This window comes from Danio rerio, chromosome 18, assembly GCF_049306965.1.
Source record: "Danio rerio strain Tuebingen ecotype United States chromosome 18, GRCz12tu, whole genome shotgun sequence".
Taxonomy (NCBI): domain Eukaryota; kingdom Metazoa; phylum Chordata; class Actinopteri; order Cypriniformes; family Danionidae; genus Danio; species Danio rerio.
In genome coordinates this window covers 5,663,711-5,685,000 of record NC_133193.1, presented here as the reverse complement: position 1 = coordinate 5,685,000, position 21,290 = coordinate 5,663,711, and the positions used below count along the sequence as shown (strand labels likewise).

Here is a 21,290-nt window from a genome sequence, read left to right as displayed (position 1 = left end):
ACGCTATAAATCATTTATTAAGCATTAGCATCTAGTGAATTCACTATCTATTAAGCATTCACTCTACAATAATAGACGTTAGTAGGGATTTTATAAATATAGATACAAATGCTGTATTCTTGACTTATAAGCACATTTATAATGTGCTCAATGATTGTGTTTTCACACTTTATTACACATTGTATGTTCATTACTAAATTCAGTATTGCATTTTTACAAATCATTTGTATTTAAGAGTAGTTGGTGGCATTTAGAGTCGCTCAGTATAAGTTAGTAAATGATTAAAGAACTATGCAAATCAACATTTATATATTTTATTATTCAGTATAAATTAATGGTGACTATGTATGTTAATATTTTATGTTAATAAATGTTTATTAACTCAACTTCATGCAGTTTTGTGACCTATTATGCCCCAAGTCTAGGGGAAACAACATGGGCATAATAAACGAAGAAAACAAATGTGTTGGGGTGGTGGATTTCCCAAACAAAACAAAAACTTAACGCCAAAGATTCCCTTCGGTCGACAACCAAACTCAAACACTCAGTTGAGAGTATATGAATAGATTTATTATAGAAAAATGTAGTAAATATAATTAAGCTAAAAGTCTTATGGCCCTATTAAACACCCAGCACAGGGATTCGTTGCTATTTTCAGATCAGTTGTTTAGCAAATCCATTTGCGCTACTTTCTGGACTCATGGGTGTGCCCAGGGCCGGAGTCGGACTCATTTTCAGCCCTGGAGTTTCAAGCCTCAGACCGGCCCACCTCAGTTCACGACTGACTATATTAAAATAAGGTCATTTCCAATTTAGTTTCTAATGACACTATCAGGGCTTTTTCAAGAAAACATCTGCTTTAGAAATTCAAATGTTCAAAAGCCCTAACAGTATTATATGTCTTAACAATAAAAATGAAAAAAAAAAAAATAATAATAATAATAATTTTCCAGGTGAGAATTGAACACGGGTCGACGAGGTCGTAAGGCAACATGTTTACAACTGGTCCACAATGGCGCTATTACAGCAAGCATAAAAGTAATGGATTGTGACCCGCAAGACACGGTATTACTTTCTATTGACGGCTTAATCTTTTTCTCCTCTATTTAGATTACATCATCACTAAGGTTAGTTAACCTGCAGGCTGCATTTTGCTCACGGGGCTGCGCGAAAATAAATCAGAAGAGCGGCGCTGCGGCAAAAAAATGAATAAAAAGAGTGAAGCTATGGTCAAATAAATAAATAGATGAAAAAAGTGCGACTGCTGAGAGTGCAAGCAGCTAGGGACACCGGCCCTCATGGCCAAAAAAAACAGACCGGCCAACCGAGAATTCTCCCGGTGATCCCGATAAGCCAATCCGGGCCTGGGTGTGCCTGTCTAAATAGGTGGTGTGTTAAGGTGCATTGTTGACTAATTGAGGATTTGTAATAGATTGCGCCATTGACCAACTAAAAGCTGGTCTAAATTCTAGAGCGTGTTAGTTATGCACAGAGGATGTACAGCAATACACACATATCTTTACATATGAAAACAATTAAAGAATTAAAAATTATTTTCTAAAAGCCTATACCTCCATGCCTTCTAATTTAGAAACATTTTTTAATTCTTTAATTGTTTTCAGATGTAAAGATATGATTGGTTTAATGCACGTTATGTTCAAAACACACCCAAAAGTCATTAAGAGAATAAGCACAACCCTGTTAGACCATGCGCTGGGGCGCAAACATTATAATAGCAAATTTTGCTCTTAAAATAGCAAAAGGGAATTCGGACATGCCCTTAATGCTTTTGCGCCATGTGCTTTAGACTTTACGGCTAGATCATTAAAATAGATCCCATAGTTATTGGTTTGTTAATTAGCGACAATTGTTCCTTAAAATATCAAAAATCATTATTATTTTTATTTGTAAAATTAAAACAACATATAACACAATATATATATATATATATATATATATATATATATTTTTTTTTTTTTTCTTTTTTTTTTTTTTTTTTTATAAATGTATACAGTTGAAGTCAGAATTATTAGCTCCCCTGAATAATTAGAACCTCTGTTTATTTTTTCCCCAATTTCTGTTTAACAGAGAGCAGATTTATTCAACACAACTCTAAACATAATGGTTTTGATAACTCATTTCTAATAACTAATTTGTTTGACCTTTGCCATGATGACAGTAAATAATATTTTAATAGATATTTTTTGAGACACTTTTATTCAGCTTAAAGTGACATTTAAAAGGCTTCATTAGGTAGATTAGATTATCTAGGCAGGTTAGGGTAATTAGGCAAGTTATTGTATAATTATGGTTTGTTCTGTAGAAAGTCGAAAAAAAAGCTTAAAGGGGCTAATAATTTTGTCCTTACAATAGTGTTAAAAAAAAAAACAAGAACTGCTTTTATTCTAGCCAAAATAAAACAAATAAGACTTTCTCCAGAAGAAAAAAATATTATCAGACATGCTCTAAAAATGTCCTTGCTCTGTTAAAAATAATTTGGGAAATATTTAAAAAAGAAGAAAAAAAAATTAATAATTCTGTCTTCAACTGTATAATCCTATGCTGCAAAGCTTCAGCAGCAATGAATTTTCAGAAACAAAGCAGCAGTTCTCAGTGTCACACAAGAAAACTGATGTTTATTTGTTTGTTTGTTTTTTTCTGGATTCCTTTATGAATATAACGTTCAAAAGAATTCTTTGTAACATTATACATGCCTTCAATGCCACTTCTGATCAATATAAAGCATCTTTGCTGAAATAATAATAATAATAATAATTTAAAAAATGCTTTCAGTCTTATCGACCTTAAACTTTTCAACTGTAAATTAAATTCACTTAGTCACTTGAATGTAATGAAAGTGGTGGTTAAAACTTTCATTTCTTCTTCTTTTAAAAGATAAACCTGGAAAATTGGAATGTAGAAAGAAATCATAAACAGCAAACTTTTATTTTTATTTACTGTATTTGAGTATAGTGCTAAAAAAGTAGGGACAATCAACTGGTTAGCTTGAATATTATTATTATTATTCATTTTCCTTCGTCTTATACCTTATATATCAGGGGGTCACCACAACGGAATGAACCGCCAACTATTCCATCATCCCCCGGTTTCACAAACAAGGTTTAAGGCTAGTCAAGATTAAATTGCATGTTTGAGTAGTCTCAACTCAAAATAACTTGCAGTGAGATGTCTTAAAATACATCAGTGTATTTTTTCTCTAGGTGCACAGCAGTAATATATAGTACTATGACCATTTTTTTTTTATAAATTTGGCTTAAATATCCTAATTTAACTAAAGCCTAGTCCTGGCTTAATCTAAGCCCTGTTTGTGAAACTGGGCCCATAAGTTTTACACAGCAGATGTCCATCTAGCCAATTTGGTTGATCCAATTCACCTATAGCGCATTTGTTTGGACGTTGGGGGAAACCCACAGCAACATGCAAACTCCATACAGAAATGCCTACTGACCCAGTCGGGACTCAAACCAGTGACCTTCTTGCGGTGAGGCGACAGTGCTAACCACTGAGCCACCATGCTGTTTTAAATTAGTGCTCATTTACATTTTTTTAACCACATATTGCATCTGTCTACATCATTATAAGCTTCTTTTCTCACTGGTACCTTGATTTACCTTCTTGCATCATTATTCCTTTGCTTTGAAAATGATATTTATACACTGTGCCAAAAGCTAAAAAAAAATAATAATAATAATTTGGCACTGGCTTGGTTGGCTCTCTGCTGCTCCACATCTTTTGCTGAGGTTTCTACAAGGCTGACCCAGAACATCAAAAGCACTCCAAAAATATCAAGCATGACAGGGCTTTTTCTGAATTCCCTTTGATTCAATGTTTTAGCGTGGAGTCGGCTTTCTTCCCAGTCTCTGGGTCAAACAAACCTGCTCTCCTTCTTCAACAGGGTCACTAACATTATCCAGAGGATTCTCCTGAAGCTAACAGCACGGCGAACCACATCTACTGTACACACATCTCAGAACACAGATGTTGACAGGAAAAAAAAAAAAAGCATTGTGGGCATTCCAGGCAAGGCAGGTTTATTTACAAAGCACATTTTTTACACAATGCTAATTCAAAATGCTAAACAGGAATAAAATAAACAAGTATAAATAAAATAAAAACAACAAAGAATAAAATGTTTAAAAACAGCTTAAACAGGTTATAAAAGAATGAAAAAGAAAAGAAAGACATAATAGTGCGATCTGTGGGACGTAGCACAGTGCTCATTCAGTAAAGGCACAGGTAAACAGATGTGTTTAAGTCTCGATTTGAATGTGCCTAATGTTGGAGCACATCTGATCATTTCTGGTGGCTGATTCCAGCCGTGGGGGCGCTGTTAGTAGCTGAAGGCGGATTCACCCTACTTTGACTGAACTCTTGGAATTTCTAATTTACTTGATCCTAATTTACTTGATGGTTTCCTTTAGTGTTCAGTGAGCATATCTATAATGTATTAAGGTGCTAGGCCATTTAGTGATTTATAGACATAATACTTTAAAATCTATTCTGAATGTGACTGGGTGCCATTGTAGAGACCTGAGGACAGATGGGATGTGCTCTGATTTTATGCTTCTGGTCAGAATCTTGGCCGCAGCGTTCTGGATGAGCTGCAACTGTCTGATTGTCTTATTGGGAAGCCCAGTGAGGAGTCCATTACAGTAATCCACCCTGCTGCTGATAAAAGCATGAACAAGTTTCTCTAAGTCACAGGTGTCAAACTCAGTTCCAAAAGGGCCGCATCTCTGCACAGTTTAGTTCCAACCCTTATTAAACACACCTGATCAAACTAATTGAGTCCTTCAGGCTTGTTTGAAACCTACAGGAAAGTGTGTTGGAGAAGGGTTGGAACTAAACTGTGCTGGGCTTCGGCCCTCCAGGAATTGAGTTTGACACCCCTGCTCTAAGTCCTCACTAGAAACAAATCATCTAATTCTTGCAATGTTTTTAAGATGATAGTATGCTGATTTACTTACTGGTGTGAGATGACTACTGAAACTCAGATCTGACTCCAGAGTCACACCAAGATTCTTTCCCTTATTTTTAGTGTGTTGATCCCTAGAGCCAAGGTTTCACCTTGAGAACCTCATCTCTGTTCCCAAATGCAATGATTTCAGTTGTCTCTTTGTTTAATTTAAAGTATTGGCACATCCAATTGTTTAAACAATTGGCTATACTGAAATACTGTTTAGGTCAACATTAATAGCCCTCCTGTGATTTGATTTTAAATATTTCCTAAATTAATTTTAACAGAGCAAGGAATTTGCACAGTATTTCCTATAATATTTTTTTCTTCTGGAGAAAGTCTTACTTGTTTTAAAAGTTTAAGATCAATATTGTTAGCCCCCTTAAGCAATATGTTTTTTTACAGATAGTCTACAAAACAAGCCATCTTTATACAAAGATTTGCCAAATTACCCTACCTTTTTTTAATGACAAATAAAAAGAGTCGGGACCCCGGTTTAACATCTCATCCGAAAGACGGCACTTACTGAGCAGTATAGAGTCCCCGTCACTATACTGGGGCATTAGGACCCACACAGACTGCAGGTTGAGTGCCCCCTGCTGGCCTCACTAACACCACTTCCGGCAGCAACCTAGCTTTCCAATGTGGTCTCCCATCCACGTACTGACCGGGCGCAGCCCTGCTTAGCTTCAGTGGGTGACCATGTGAGAGTTCATAGATATATACACTAGATGTCGCCTGGCCTATTGTTGTCTATTGGACGGAATATGTCAATAGCGCCGCCAACTTGCTACAGGGTAGCGCTCCTTTGAAATGAATGCGGGACCAAGGTACAGTGGAGGACTGTGGCCATGCAAAGCCAGAAATATACACATATACACATATATCTGTGATCGGGAGTTTTCCTGGATGTTAGTATGCAATTTTTTTTTTTTTCTAATTACGAAAAATATAATTTTACATCACTTTTCTACATTGATAGATTAGATAGATTAGATTCAACTTTATTGTCATTACACATGTACAAGTACAATGCAACGAAATGCAGTTTAGGTCTAACCAGCAGTGCAATAGCAGCAAGTGCAGGATACAGGAATAAGTTATAAAGTGCAGTTATAGAAAAACTATGGTGATATTTACAGATGGATGTACTATGAACATTATATACAGGTTGGATAAGCTATGAGATTTACAATATATGAATATATGTGCAGGTTGCTATTAATAATCAGTAGTGTGCAGATAGATAAACATGATTACAAGTGTATATGTTACAATATATGAATATCTGTACAGGTTGCTATTAATAGTCAGTAGTATGCAGATAAATAAGGATGATTACAAGTGTATATGTTACAATATATGAATATATGTACAGGGATAGATAAACATGATTACAAGTGTATATGTTACAATATATGAATATCTGTACAGGTTGCTATTAATAATCAGTAGTGTGCAGATAGATAAACATGATTACAAGTGTATATGTTACAATATATGAATATATGTACAGGTTGCTATTAATAATCAGTAGTATGCAGATAAATAACCATGATTACAAGTGTATATGTATGGTGGGTGTGTACATAATTACAAATGCCCATATGCAGTGGTTATGTACAGTTCAATAAGTAAACAGTTCAATGTGGTGCAGTGAATGTGCAAATTTTTAATTGTGCAAATGTTAAACAGTGCAGTTATTGCGAGGAGTTTAAGTTAGAGGAGAGTGGGGGGTGTATTGGGGGGGCAAAAGAATCAGTGGGGGGCAAAAGAGTCAGTGGGGGGCAGAGTTCAGGAGGGAGACAGCTCTGGGGAAAAAGCTTTTCCTCAGTCAGCTGGTTTTTGTCCGGGGGAGCCTGAAGCGCCTGCCGGAGGGCAGGAGAGAAAACAGTCTGTGAGCGGGGTGAAAGGTGTCCTTCAGAATACTGCGTGCTGGGCGCAAACAGTGTTTCTTCTGGATGTCCTCTATGGTTGGCAGTGTGGTCCCTGTGATGCGTTGGGCAGTTTTCACCACCCGCTGCAGTGCCTTACGCTCAGCAACAGAGCAGCTTCCATACCAGACTGTGACACAGTTTGTCAGGATGCTCTCTATTGTGCAGCGGTAGAAGTTCACTAAGACGTCTGATGAAAGCTGGTTCTTCTTCATCAGTGACCGCACGGGCATTCCTGACAAAAAGCTTGTGTTTGTGTGTACAGAAATGTACTATTCACCCTCCCTGTTAAATTTAATCTAATCATGTCCTGAAACACAGCTCCTCTCCTGCTTTCACTTCTCATACTGACGTAGAGAGCGATTCGTTTGTGAATGAATCCCCCGAACGACTCTTTCACTAACGTTAGCCGACAATAATACAAGTTTCTGGCAGCGCAGCATCTCGTTGTCATATTTCTTTTGCATTGTTTGCTGATTTTATTCAACAAAACTAGCATAAGCCGAGTGTTTAATGCGAGTTGGAGCTGCTTTGCCGTATGGTGAATGCAGTAAGTGACTGTTATCATCAATAACGTTACCTGATTAGCACAAAAGTTCAGAACATACAAAAACAGAAAAAACATAATATTACCTATGAAATGTTCTGCCTTTGTGCTTTGTTTTCTTTGTTTGCTCGTTACTAAACCCGTAGACAGCGCTAAAGTCCTGCATCTTCATGTAATAACACTGTCTTGACTAGTGCGGTTGAATGACATTTGTCCTGGGAGCACTGTACAAATATGGCGGCGCTATTGATGCATGCTCAGGGTCCCTATGCGATATCTAGTGTATATATCTATGGTGAGAGTTGCAGAGAACTAGCTGCCGGATAGTAGGATAGGTAGTGCTGTCAAGCCTTTTTCCCACACCTACTTCTGAAACCTATAACAAACGCAATTGTCCATCCCTTCTAGTACGTGTGCAAAGTTTTGTGAGTTTTCGAGCATGTTTAGACTAAAAAATGCCATTAATTTTGTAAAAAAAAAAGAAGAAAAAAACATAGATGGAACAACCAACAGAGCTCGGTCCCTAATAAACAAAGCAATTCCAATAGGGCCTATGCACTGTAGGTGCTCGATCCATAATAAAAGAGCTTACTTCCACATTACAGAGTATGTTAAAAAGTGCTACTAAAACACCAAATAAACCTGCTTTCAAGTTCTTAGCGCACAACTAATTCCAGCATGGGACAGATGTCAATCTCTCAAATGGGGAAAAAGAAAATCAGCTTTGTCTCTGTTTTATTTATTTATTTATTTATTTAGCCATGGCCTAAAACTGTCCCATTTTTCAAGCATAAAATCTCAGAGGTAATACTAATTTACTCTGAATATAAAAAAAGCAAGAGAAATGTGTAGACGGGTATAATCCTGCAGAGGAACCACTAATAGGCTGAAATTTAGCACAGTAAGCTAAACTGTTAACAGCCCCATCACCCTCAGTGCCCACACCTGTATAAACACCTCTTCTCCTCTGACAACGTGAGACTTCCAGAGAACTAGGACACGATTAATCAGACTCGTATGGATAAAAATAATTAGATGGTGAGAATGCATTTATATCTCATTATGACCAATAGCTGAGTGCAGGCGTTTCTGCAGTATGTTTCAGCTTAACTGATGGTAATACAATGCAAGCGGAGCTTAAAGGGGTGGTCCAGAATGTAATTTTAAGGCTTGGTTGAGTTTATAAGATGCAAAGCAATGTGTGCTTATGTTTCACTTGAAGGAAATCGCGTAATTTTTTTCATATATCTCACTTTGATTATATACAGCTACTCAGCTAACATGAAAACGACTGTCATATTTCCTTGTTCCTCTAAAAGGCCCGCCCTCAAGTGACTCTGATTGGTCATCGTCAAAATGTGCTGCTATTGGCGGATCGGCTTAACGTCATGCCCGTAAAAGCACGCGCTTTTCTGCTGTGTAAACATGCAGTCAACCTTGCACCTGCTCTCTAAAATAACATCTGACAAGTGTCTGTAACTAAGGAGTGAAAATGGGGTGCGGCTCCTTTAACAGCGTCTGTGTGTGTGAATGTGTGAACTTTCTTTAGTAAGCGCATGTGCGCGGGACTTTCTTTTTCTCTGATGCTCGGATTAAGTTATTTTCTGTAATATATCGTGACAGAAGAATAAAGCACAAGATGTGAGATGCTACCTGTTGAGCTTTGATTTATTATTCTGCTGCGACCACTAGTCAGGTAAGCTAATCTGTATTTTTTTTTTAACTCTATGCGTTATGACGTCTTTCACGAGTATCCTGAATATGCAGGTGTAAGTAATATGAATCATCCACATATCTTTCGTAACTTCATTATCTGAGATGTAAAACACATGGAAAAGCTGCCTGAAGACAATCAGTGCAGTCCCGTGCGCACACACAGAAGAGACACGAACGTGTGTGTTACAGCAGTTTGGCTGATAGATATGAATTTGTAGCTAAACCGTTTGCCCGCAAAGCAGCATTTCGCATTGTTTACATCATTGCTACAGCATACCGTTAACGCTAGACACTGCACGTCATGATCAATTTTAACAAATAAAAACACTTACTTGTAGCTTACAACTTCTGCTTTGAGGAGATTTTAGCCGAATCCAGCACTGAACTAGGACAGATTCTGGAGCTGTTTTGTCAAATCATGCTTGCTGAGTATTTTATAATTCCCTAGAAGATAATTAATATTGAACTGAAGGCACTTCTGTCTTTGTGTCGTGTCCTTTGGAAGCCCAAATACAGAAACAGACAAAGCTCTGTGGAAACAGCCGTGTTTAGACGCATTTTTAGCTTCATCTCTGCTATAACGTTACAGTGCTTCTGGCCACGGCCCTTACCCGCATGCGCAGTGTGGGATGCGCAGTAAACGAACTTGTGATGTCACAGGGGGCGGAAGTATTTTTTTGTAGTCCCCAAAATTCGTTCATTGTAGGCTTTGCTAAGCTAACTCTGTAAAAAACAAGGTCTCCCTTTGCATTGAACTTAGAACTTTTTACATTCAGAGATGTTGTTTATGTTCATACAGCTACATTACACATCGACTAAAGTTTAAAATTTGAGATCGTAGTGGACCACCCCTTTAACCAAAGTCAAAAGAGGAAGTGTTCTTAAATTTAGCTTAATCCTCACTGTAAATAATGCTGGATTTCACATGTCATCACAACACACATTGATTCTAAGTTAACTTAAAAGTTTTTAGAAATTTAAGTGGATTGAAAAAATAATAATAATTGTGGTCCTCCCCACAAAAAACATTAATATATTTTTTTTCATGCTCATTTTAAATAAGTAGTTTAAACAAGCAGCAAAAGCTTGTGTTCGCATGCATATTCATAACCCATTAAAAAAATTTACCCACCCCTTATTTTGGCTCATTTTACAAGTCCCGTACACTGTAAAATCTAACAGTGAAAATCACTACATGAAATACGTTAGTTTAACTGATCACTTACTTTGACTTAATGAAAAGGATCTATGGTAACTCACAAACTGAATATATTAGGAAGAACTCAAACCGAGTAAGTTCTAAATGCATTAGTCTAAATGCATTTTTTTGTGTTAAAATAACTTGAAAGCTAGAAGCAAAACCAAACCATTTTAGTAAACATTGTCCTTAAAATGGTGTTTAAAAAATTAAAAACTGCTTTAATTCTAGCCGAAATAAAACAAATAAGACTTTCTCCAGACATTTCCTTGCTCTGTTAAACACCATTTGTGAAATATTTAAAAACATTAAAAAAATAAATAAAAGGGGGGCTTATAATTCTGACTTCAACTGTAAATAATGCATAAACCTCTTTTCCTTTATAGCGTAAAGCAATCGTCACAGATTTTTGCACCTTATGCTGACATTGTCCAAGATGTAAACACATTAACCTGCTTTCCACAGTATGTAAAATGTGACAGGAAAGTGTTCTTACTGAGCAGACGGAGCAAACGTTTCGCAATAAATAAAGCACAAGCTCTCTTGACCTTTCTTGACCCAAAGACTCATAAAAGGCTTTTCTTATCTCAAACAACAGAAGCAGAAATGGTTCAATACAATGCTGGATCCTTAGGATAATATATGAGTCGTAAGTTTCTCAGTGACATGTCGCAATACTCTCCTTAAGTTTATTAAGATTTATGTAACAGTCAAGGACAAATGAAGTACTGTAGTTAGACATGCTGATTATTATATCACTCTGGGAAAATAAACTGATTTATTAATAACTTTGTCAACATGGTTTACTCATTAAGAGATACTGGTGCGCATGTAAACCAGAAAACAAATCATCTGCTTTTTGTGAGATATCAGTAATACATCAGTAACAATTGATTACAAGGTTACTATTAGCTGTAATTAAATTATTTATCCACTGAAAATGCTTATTTAATTACATATTCTTATAATGTTCTTGTCTCAAATACTGCAAATAAATTCAACAGTTCTGTATAAATCATTTTAGAGAAGAAAAGTGATATTATTTTTGTGTTGTACAGGTATATTTTGCTGAATAATTCTAATTTTCAACTAAAGGTCAGATTTATTAAAGCTCTTTTACATGCTTAAAAATGAACGAATTGAGTCAGAAATTAGTTATGATTGTAACTTAAACACCTTAAACACTACCTGACAAAAGTCTTGTCGCCTTTCCAAGTTTAATAACTTGACTTCTAGTTGACCATTTGGTATCAGAAGTGGCTTATATGAAAGGCAAAGGCCTCTAGATTAAACTTTTTTTTTTTATTTATTTTTTTTTTAACCAAAAACAAAATATGATCATGCCTTGATTTTGAATGACTTCATTAGGATAGTAAGGTCTGATTTTGCTTAGACAAAAGGTTTGTCACTTCACAGAAATAATGTCCAGTATAGAATATAAAGTCCTGCTGCAGTGGAGAAAGAATGAATATTGTGTATGACTCCATCATGAGCTTGGAGGACTGCATCCGTACATCTCTGCAATGACTCAAATCACTGATTAATAAAGTCATCTGGAATGGCAAAGAAAGCTTTCTTGCAGGATTCTCAGAGTTCATTAAGATTCAATGCCTCCTACATCTTAGCCCAAACATGCTCAATAATGTTCATATATTTGGTGACTGGGCTGGCCAATCCTGGAGCACTGACTTTTTTTTTTTTTTACATTCAGGACATTTGATGTGGACGTTTAAGTATAAGAAGGATTGCTATTCTGCTGAAGAAGTGGTTTGTAATGTAACTCGGATTGACGACAAGACTTTTGTCAGGCAGTGTAGTTATAAATGTTAGAAATTCAGAAAAGTATTTTCATTTTTTTGTTATTCAGATTTTTTGAAAGAATAATTCAGTTTTTCAACTAAAGAAGGTTTCATTTGACAATCGCTCATGCTTAAACAATAATTAAGCAAAAAATTGTTAATGACAGTATATTGCATGAAATATGATCTCACTGATTAGAAACATTTGTTTTGATGCATATAATGTGTAATAGTTCAGTTTTTTTTTATTTATAAAAGATATGTTATGGTTACTATTAAAAAGCATTATTAGTTTTTTTAATAAAGTTTAATAAACTTGTGTTCTTTAGGACTTGTGATGTACAGTTAAAGTCAGAATTATTAGCCACTTCAAAATTTTTCTTCTTTTTTAAATATTTCCCAAATGGTGTTTAGCAGAGCAAGTAAATTTTCACAGTATGTCTGATAATATTTTTGTCTTCTGGAGAAAGTCTTAATTGTTTTATTTTGGCTAGAATAAAAGCAGTTTTTAATTATTTAATAAACATTTTAAAGTCAAAATTATTAGCCCCTTTAAGCTATAATTTTTTCGATTGTCTACAGAACAAACCATCATTATACAATAACTTGCCTAATCACCCTAACCTAGCTAACCTAGTTAAGTCTTTAAATGTCACTTTAAGCTGAATACTAGTATCTGGAAAAAATATCTAGTAAAATATTATTGACTTAATAAAAAATTATTAGAGTTATTAAAACTATTATGTTTAGAAATGTGTAGAAAAAAATCCTCTTTTTGTCAAACAGAAAATGGGGGGGTGGGTACTGTAAACTGGGGGCTCATAATTCCGGGGGTAGGGGGGGGGGGGATGGGGGGATAATTCTGACTGCAACTGTATAGGGATTTCAAGACATGGTAATTAGAAATGTAATTAAATACAGCTTTAATGATGTAATTAATAACTTTTTAAAGTAACTCGCCCAATGAATCTGCTTAGTGGCAGTTCCTAAAACTATTATTCTCCCTGTTGTGATTTTTTTCTTCAAATATTTTCCAAATGATGTTTAACAGAGCAATGAAATTTTTTCACAGTATTTCCTATAGTATTTTTTCTTCTGGAAAAAAAAAAAGTTATTTGTTTTATTTTTACTAGAATAAAAGCAGTTTTAAATAGTTTTTATATATACATTTTTTTAATAGTTATTTTTTGGGGATTTTCACCTTTATTTGGATAGGAAAGTATAGAGAGAATTGATAGGAAAGCATGGGGAGCAGAGAAAGGGGAAGGATCGGCATAGGACCGCGAGGCAGAATCAAACTTGGGTCGCCGTGAGTGCATGTGTCAACGACTACATTATTAGTTCTGACTTTTATATCTGTTTTATGGTCAATATTATTAGCCACCTAAAGCAATATTTTTGTCCCGATTGTCTACAAAACCAACCATAGTTAAACAATGACTTCCCTAATTACTCTAGCTTGCTTAATTAACCTAGTTAAGCCTTTAAATTGCAATTTTCTAAAGCTGAATACCAGTATCTTGAAAAATATCTAGTAAAATATTATGTACTGTCATCATAGCACAGATAGAATAAATCAGCTATTAGAAATGAGTTATTAAATCTATTATGTTTAGAAATGTGTTGAAACTCATTTTCTTTGCGTTAAACAGAATTTGAGTAAACACATAGAGGGGGACTAATAATTCAGGAGGTCTAATAGTCCTGACTTCAACTGTGTAAGTAATAGTAAACAGCACTGAAAAGCCGGCCTTCACATGTGATTCGAAACTGTTCTCCAAACACAGAGAAAGTGAGCTGGCCTAGATTACAGCTCCTCTGTTTGGCTTGCACATCACAACGTTCCCTGTCTTTGGGCCACAGCTGAGTAATTAGGCCATGGTGGTGTTGACGCAGTGTGTGGTGACCCCGTAAAATCATCAACACGTTCTCTATTGCTCTCAGAAGGACAAACAGGAAGACCAAGGGATCAGAGGAGGAAGGAAACAAGGATGTGGTAAAGGTGAGGATGTATAGGAATTCTGTAAAAACTGATGTATATGTACTGAAAAAAAAAAAAAAAAACACCTAGTTATGGGGTATTTCAGGAATTGAGTGAATTGTGGACACTATAGTAATTTCAAAAGTAAATAGGTAAATAAATAATTAAAAAAAACTAATAGATAAATTAATGAACAGGTAAATAAATAAATAAATACATAAATAAATAAAATAAACAGATATATAAATAAAAGACAAATAAATTAATTAATCAATTAATAAATAAACAGACAAATAAATGAATAAATAAAAACAGACAGGCAGACACATACATTAACAAACAAACAGACAGACAGACAGATAAATAAATAAACAAACAGATAGACAGACAGACAGAAAAATAAATAAATAACATACAGACAGAAAAATAAACAAATAAAGGTATAAATACAAATACAGACACACAGACAAATGAATAAATAAGCATAAAAATAAAACAAATTGATATACAAATACATAAACAAACAGACAGACATACAGACAAAAAATAAACAAACAGAGATAAATAAATAAATAAATATTAAATTAAAGACAAACAGAGCAATAAATAAATAAATAATTAAAACAAATAAATGAATAAATAAATAAAATACAGACAAACAGACAAATAAATAAATAAACAAACAGACAAATAATCAAACAAAAAGAATAAAAAATAAAAAATCAGACAGGCAGACACATAATTATAGAAAATTTACAAAAAAAAACAAGCAAACAAACAGATGAATAAATAAAATACAAATACAGACACAGAAAAATGAATGAATAAAAAATGCATACAGATAGATAAATAAACAAACAGACAGACAGACAGATAAAAATGAAAAAGACAGACAGACAGACAGACAGACAAAAGAAAGAAAGAAAGAAAGAAAGAAAGAAAGAAAGAAAGAAAGAAAGAAAGAAAGAAAGAAAGAAAGAAAGAAAGAAAGAAAGAAAGAAAGAAAGAAAGAAAATTTAAAAAAGCAAAACAATTGTGTATTTATGATATGGAACAGGTGAAAAGGATTTCTTATTTTGAGCCATACTTTACTGACACTACAGTGGTTAGTTATTAGTTAATACTAAATACTTAACAGTTTTATAATAATAATAATAATAATAATAATAATAATAATAATAATAATAATAATAATAATAATAATAATAATAACAATAATAATAATAATAATAATAATGAGTCTAGGTTTTATTTTTTGTTTAAATATTTTATTTTTTAAAAGAAAAAGAAAAAACCTTCATGGTCTTAGGAATTTAATAATAATCTCATCAGTATTTCATACCCATAAACCTCTTCATCTGAAACGGGTTTGACATACTTTTAGACCAGAGACATTTGACCCGTTCCCCCACCAGAGGTCAAATGAGAAAACATGTTAATTATCGCAATTATCTTCATCAGCTCACCTAAAGGTCAGACATCAAGATGAAAAATGGTCCACCGTGCTCACACCGGCCACAGAATAACTAGAAGACGGAGACAGTATAGAACTAACTCAAGGTAATTACTGTAATTCACAACAATCATTGCCCCAATTAAAACGCAATATGAAGTGAAGAGTTAACGTCGTGCCAAACATCAGAGGTGAAAGACTAAATGCTGAATTTGCATTTTCAATCATCGCTCAAAACCTAAACGAAGGTAAAGTTGTGCTGAATAATTGATATCAAACTTCCTTTTGCAAACTAATCTAGCAAATTTATCTATTTAAGATTATCTGTTTTGCATCCTTACCCACCAACAAACAAACGAACAAACAAACACACAAACCAATCCAAGCAACAAACAATCAAACAAACAAACATAAAAACAACCAGTCAGCAAACACAAACAAACAACCAACCAAACAAACAAACAACCAGTCAGCCAACACAAACAAACCAACCAACCAACCAACCAACCAACCAACCAACCAAACAAACAAACACACAAACCAATCCAAGCAACAAACAAGCAAACAAACAAACAACCAGTCAGCCAACACAAACAACCAACCAACCCACAAACAACAAACTAACCAACCAACCAACCAACCAACCAGTCAACCAACCAACAAACAACAAACTAATCAATCAACTAACCAGCCAACCAAGCCAAACAACCAACCAACAAACAACAAACCAACCTAACCAACAAACCAACCAACCAACCCAAACATTCAATTTACCTGCCAGCCAACCAACCAACAAGCAACAAACAAACAAACCAACCCAGCAACCAAACCAAACCAACCAACCAATAACAAACCAACCCAGCAACCAAAACCAAACAAGACCAAACCATCACAAACAAACAACAAACTAATCAATCAACTAATCAGCCAACCAGTCAACCAAGCCAAACAACCAACCAACAAACAAACAACAAACCCAACCAACAACCCAACCAACAATCCAACCAACCAACCAACACAAATATTCAAACTACCTGCCAACCAACCAACCAACCAACCAACAAGCAACAAACAAACAAACCAAACCAACGAACCAAAAACAAACCAACCAAGCAACCAAAACAAAACAAGACCAAATCATCACAAACAAACAAACAAACAATCAACAGACAACAAACTAACCAACCAACCAAAACAACCAACCAACAAACAAACAACAAACCAATCAACCAACCAGCCAACCAACCCAAACCACCATGCAGCCAGCCAATCAACCAATCAACAAACCCAACCAACCAAACCAAACCAACCAACAAATAACAAAACCAACAATATCATCATCGGCTCATCTAAAAGGTCAAACATCAAGATGAAAAATGGTCCACCCTGCTCACACCAGCCACAGAATAACCAAGAGACCGTATAGAAATAACTCAAGGTAATTACTGTAATTCAAAACAATTGAAACACAATATAGAGTGAAGAGTTAACGATGTGCCAAACGTCACAGGTAAAAGACTAAATGCTGAATTTGCATATTGCCTAAACGAAGGTAAAGCTGTGGTGAATAACTGATATCAACCTTCTTTTTGCAAACAAATATAGCAAATTAATCTATTTTAAATAATCTGTTTTGTTGTGGACAATCAAAAAGGCAGATTACAAGCGTTTCCTCTCTCTTTTTTAAAAGAATGGTTTGACAAATGATGTGGATTTTTCTTGAAATTATCATTGTACTATTGTGATATTTTCAACCTTGTGGAAAGAGCACAAAGCACTTGGTGTTAGTGCAAATGAGTTTGAAATGATGGCAATTATGGTAATGACGACAGTAACGCAGATGACAGAGAATATGATTGTTTATTGAAGCACCGCAATTTGTCTGTAAATCAAGCCTTTTTTTTTCTTTTGCATGAGAACGTCTGCTCTTGTTAGGATAGCAATACATTATATAATAACGGTTCTGCTTTAAAGTTTGTTTAAAAAGATATTTAGATTGCAAATAAATTATATGAAATTGTTTAATTCTTTAATAATTTTATACTATTTTATTAATTTTTATATTACAGCAAATTATATATATATATATATATATATAGCCCTCCTGTACAATTAATTTTTTTTTTTTTCAAATATTTCTCAAGTGATAATGTAATGGATTAGGGACATTTTCAAAGTATTTCCTATAATATTTTTTCTTCTGGAGAAATTCTTATTTGTTTTATTTTGGCTAGAATAAAAGCAGTTTTTTTTATAAAATACTATTTTAAGGTCAAAACTATTGGCAATACTTTTTCTTGTTATTCAATGACTTGCCTTATTACGCTAACTTGCATAATTACCTTCTTTAAGCCTATAAATTGCACTTTAACCTGAATACTAGTATTTGAAAAATGTACAGTGAAATATGTGCTGTCACAAATAAACAAATATAAAATAAATCAGTTATTAGAAATTAGTTTTTAAAACTAATATGCTAAGAAAGGTGTTGAAAATGATAGGTAAAATTGCAGAAATTAAAAGTTTTACTATATATATATATATATATATATATATATATATATATATATATATATATATATATATATATATATATATATATATATATATATATATATATATGAGCAATATGAGTAGCAGTGCAATGTGCCTGTATATCAGTTTACCGCCATAATCTGTACGACAGTAGCAAAGTTGGCTACCCGGGGTTGTTACAGACTGTAGCAAAAAGGGTTGGGTGATGAAATTACAGGAGTTTTCTGGAAGAAATAACAAAACGGGAGGGTTGTGGGAGATTGGACTAAAATACAGGAGACTCCCTGTAATAATTAGAAATTAGGCTGGTTATAGCATAATTTATAGCCTTTAAGGGGTTTTATAATTCTCACTTCAACTGTGTGTGTATATGTATATACACACACACACACACACACACACACACACACACACATTCACATATGTATGCATATTTTGATTTTACAATAGATTATGTAGAAAAATATCATACACTGACACAGAAAAATACAAAACTTTACTAAAAAACAAAAAATTATAATTATTAACAACAATGACAATTTAAAAAATACAAAGAAACGTGCTACAAATATTTTAAAATAAATGCTGTAGCTGTTTGAACTTTGTGCTAATCAAAAATTATTCTAATGATAATATGTAAAATTAGATATATTGATTGAGAAATAAACCCCTATTAGAATGCATTATGAAAATTCATTTAGGAATGTTTGTTAAAATGTAGTAAAAGTAATTACTAAATTCAGAAAACATTGGGTAATACTTTATTTTGATGGTCAATTTGAGTATTAGCAGACTGTCTGATTAATATCTGTTGATATGCTCCTTCAACAGAAATTTAACTGACTCTGATAAACTTTGCAAGTACATATGATCTTACACTAACCCTAACCCCAACCTAGCGGGTTACTTATAATCTAATGAGAATTAGTTGGCATGTAGATGCAATGTAACAAACGGACCATCAAAATAAAGTGTGACCAAATATTGTCTAAAAAGGACAAAAAAAAATAACAGAACCTATAAAAGCAGATTATTTAAATAAGTAACATTACTAAGACTGTTTTGCTATTGGTCCAGTCATACAAATGTGTTAGATGCAAGTACCGCACAAATGCCGTATATTTAGGACAACACTGAAAATGGCTAAATCCTGAGACTGAATGCACACACACATCCAGCGAGCACTTCTCAAAAAGCAAGAGTGTTTTGATTGCACGTGCTCCATCTGTCAACTCGACACCTGCACACACACCTTTCATTTAGAGTGTCATCGCACAACAGGATCTGTTGACATCAGGCGCAGTCAGACGGAGAACTGAAGGGTCTCTATTTTTGTCTTTGTGCTTCCCACCCTAAAAATACTACCTTGTTGCTCCACTTCCAGCTCTTAAAAAAACTTGCCGTGGTCAATATGTTTTTTTTTTTTTAAGCGTCAAACAACTGGCTGACACAATAGGGCGTTTAAATAAGATTGTGTTTGAAACACCTGAAGTGTGTCTAAATCATACTTTGTGCACTTCTGTGTGTAAATGTGTTTTGTTGCTTTACAAACAGATCATCTGGATATTCTGGGTGAACATATTACCACACTAATGCAAAGCCGACGTAAAGGTCTTCTAAGTATCTGAATGACATAAAGGAAGAATATTGGTAAAAAAAAAAAAAAAAAATGTGCAATAAAATGCATAAAATGTTTCAGTGCTCTCAACAAATGCTGTAGAAGGAGTTGTATGGACTTCTTTTATGAAACTTTTATGTGCTTCTGAAGCTTGACAAGCCTTTTGTATACCATGGATGATTCTGGATGATTTTTTTCCCCCAATTGTTTGGCAAACAGCAAAAAATGAAAGGCCATATGCTATTTTATTTGTTTTGTTTTTCCTTTGGGACACAAAAGAAAGAGATAAAACTGAAATAAAGGAGCAGTTCTTGGGACTAAAACTGGGGTGTGACAGAAACAAATATGAGAATCACTGCCTTAAAAGTACAGCTCACAAAAGAGAAATAGAAGAAAAAAATGAAAAACACTGTCTTAAAAGTACAGTTCATTTAAACAACAAACCAACACTGTAAAAACTGGCCGTGATTTCAACAGTAAAAAACCTGTAAAAATGCTACAGTACAAATCCGTAACCCAGTTAACGGTATGTTTGCTTTATATATATCGCGAATAACCGTAAATTGACTTTCCCAGAATTCCCTGCACGGCACATAATTTTTTATGCATTTTGTTGACATTAATATGGATCTTTTTAGTTGTTTCCCCATCAGTTATGTACATTAGAGATTTATGTTACATCTAATGTTGATAAACAATGTTTATTTCATGACTTTAATTTTATGCGTGTTACCATACTGGTGTTTAGTAGCTGTGTAAATGAAACTAGGCACCTTCTATATGCTGATACTCTTTTCTGCTTGTGGGTAAAGTTGATTGTGATGAGCATTGGCTTATTTTGTAACTTCCTCATCACCACCTGCATGTGGGTGTGCTAACGTGTCTAACTGTGTAACAAAAGATGTGTAGATCATTCAAAATACAGACATATTACCTCTATAAATTAATAAAATATGGTAATTTACCATAAAAATGTAAATGACTTTTGTACCGTGTTTTTAACTGTAAAGTACTGGCAACCACAGCTGCCATTTTTTTTTACCCTAAATTTTACGGATTTATTTTTTACAGTGAACGCAATCAACCATACAAGAAACAAACAACGAATGAATGAACCAACCTAACTAACCAACCAACCAACCAATAGGAGTGTCAAAATTCATTGTTTCTTCGATGCACCATGATGTAGACGCAGACAATTCGATATTGGTTCAGAAATAATCATTACCGGTTATTATGTACTGATGTCATTATCTTATTTGCGATATGTTGCCGTAGCTTACTATGGGAGGTGAGTGTGAGTATTTACAACACTCCAACTACTTAAAAATGCAGAGACAGCACAATTTTACTGCATGTACACATGTCCGTGTTTGCTGGAAAGTCTTTGACTGACACTTACAGCAGAAACCCCTATTTCACCGCGATTGAGAGAATGAAAGTACTCCATTTCTCTCTCTCTCTCTCTTTCTCTGGCCCAATCCCAATTCTACCCTTTAGCCCTTCCCCTTACTCCTACCCCTCATTTTGT

At 34.3% G+C, this 21,290-nt stretch overlaps 1 protein-coding gene across 8 annotated transcripts in view; it reads right to left on the bottom strand.

The window, feature by feature from the left end:
- Nucleotides 1-21,290, bottom strand: part of slitrk3a (SLIT and NTRK-like family, member 3a) — a 42,082-nt gene that overhangs the window by 15,450 nt on the left and 5,342 nt on the right. The window contains exon 1 of one of the 8 annotated variants that reach the window (XM_073930189.1): nt 18,273-18,365. The exons of the other annotated variants lie outside the window; for them this stretch is intronic. The gene's annotated coding sequence lies outside the window, so the exon portion shown is untranslated. Of the gene's footprint in view, nt 1-18,272; nt 18,366-21,290 lie in introns of those variants that run through there. 8 annotated transcript variants of the gene reach the window in all.